The following is a 2406-nucleotide window of genomic DNA, read 5'->3' as shown; positions in this document are numbered from 1 at the left end:
CTACAAGGTTTTTGATTTTGGTGAAGAAGCTCCTGATAAAGTGTTACACAGACTGTACGTCACTCTAGAAAACCTCAAACTTAATGGAGATGCCTTAGCTACTAAGATAGAGAAGCAGTTACGAATAATTGTGTTAAATCTGTTGATATATGAACATATGCATACTGTGTGTTCATATTCTGTTCATGCTGCTCAAACATATGCATACTGTGTTCATGTTGCTCATACATATGCATACTGTTTGTTCGTATTGTGTTCATACAGTATGTGTGTTCATACTGTGTGTTCATGCTGCTCATACATATGCATATTGTGTGTTCATATTCTGTTCATGCTGCTCATACATATGCATATTGTGTGTTCATTCTGTTCATATATAAACATATGCATATGGTGTGTTCGTTCTGTTCATACATGTCAGCATATGTCAACTGAACATTTCAACTTAACAAGAAAATCGTCAAACGAGTTTTAAAACCCAATTTTGTTTAATGAGAACTGGCTATCGAGAATAAAATATATCTAGTGCAACTCAGGGTTTATAAATGTGAACAATCATGCTGAAATCTATACGTAGAATGAACGAACAATATACAGTTGATCATATGGTCAGTTTCATATGTATTGACATGAACCACTGTTTCACATGATCACACATTGAGTGCCTCAGCTTGAATCATCGTTTGTTCATTCTGTTTATACATATCAGTAAATTCCCTAAGACCTATGTTGTTTATACATAACATCATCCTCTTCCAAATGAACCAGCTTGAATCATTAAACCATTTTATATAGCAAATGTAATGTCTGCGTAAGGAGTAATTTGGCTACTAACAAAAATATCGTGGGGTAGTTGCATTGGTCATAAATAAACGATTTAAAAAAAAATTAAATTCAACCCATGAGTGTATTTGTATTTAGTGAAAAGTAGACATTTACAACATATACGGAAAGCACCTACAAAGATAACCTTACTGATACAAAACAAACTCGGATATGCATTATACGAAGAAGGTCACATCCATCGAATTGTGACCCTTTTATACATTGATATGAACACCCTACGGCCACATCAGTGATCAATAAATGACATATGAACATACTTGTGATACATCCCGATGGTGGATGTTACATGTATGTTCGTCATGAATGCTACACCAAAACGATTAAAATAAAAAAATTTAAAATCAAACCATCTGTATTTCACAGCTTGAAGTTCTAAATAAAACAGGTTTTAGATATATACTTTACCTCTTTGAATTCTATCTGCTGCTGTTGTGGGGTATTCCATTTCACTAGACCCTTTATTATTAACTTGTACATTAGTACGTCTCATGCTAACTTCATCTGCACCAAGGCCATACAATGAACATAAATGATTCACGAATTGTTAATTTTAGAGAAAATAAACGCTTCAATAAGTTTATAATCAAGCTTGATTAAGCAATGTAACATTACTAACTTTTAACGACTCATATGTTACCAACACAAATAAAAAAACATCTTAAGGTTGTATTTTGAACAAGTTGTTTGATGCATATGGTGAATCAACCACGAGAACATAGTTTATGTTGTTCACTATGTAGATGAACCATCTCCTCACCCCACATAAATAACGAGAAATAAGTTGAATGGTTTATCATAAAGCCACCTTTATATGAACTAATTTACTTCTGTGATGGTGTAACAGGCAAAATGTCCAGGTATTTTGCTTCTTTGCTTTAACCCTGGAAGTAGATGGCCTCGTGTTGTATTCTACCTTAACCTACCCCCCCAACCACCCTTTTTGTTCACGTACATAATTATAGCGACCCTGCATCTATCCTGCAAGTGGCTGCTGCTAGCCCAAGTATGAATTTTCATCCTTCATATACAGTTTGTGATTTGAATTCTTGACATATCCCCCTGACCCAATGTTTATGTAACTAATTCAAGTTCGTCTATTCATCGTGCTCATGACAGTCATAATACAAGTGTGTAAATCTATAAATCAACTTACTCTCATGACAGTGGAATTTTAAGCTTTAACCCAAATCTTAGTTAAACTGTGTACAAGCATTGACTTAATGTGAACAGATGGTCAAATGCATGAGAATATAAAAATAGACACCACCATTGAAATAGTCAGATTTGCAAAACGGAAAAAAGTATAATTCTGTTCAACGACAACATTTATGCTCTAAGTTAAGGTATGAACACAATATTTTTCCACAGTTCTGTTTGAACCTCTTGTGATAACTATTTGGACTGAAAAAATGCTCCCAGAGTGGAATCCATACTAGGTATCGCAAGGTTATAACAAAGTCTAATTTTATTCAAAAGCTATTTCATACACCTAATAAGATTTTTTGACCCTCAATTATTTTGTTGAATCTCTAGATTTTTATATGATGTGTCTGCAGTTGG

The sequence above is a fragment of the Cynara cardunculus genome (genome assembly GCF_001531365.2).
Source record: "Cynara cardunculus var. scolymus isolate 2C chromosome LG 3, CcrdV1, whole genome shotgun sequence".
Taxonomy (NCBI): Eukaryota; Viridiplantae; Streptophyta; class Magnoliopsida; order Asterales; family Asteraceae; genus Cynara; species Cynara cardunculus.
This window is presented reverse-complemented; position numbering follows the sequence as displayed.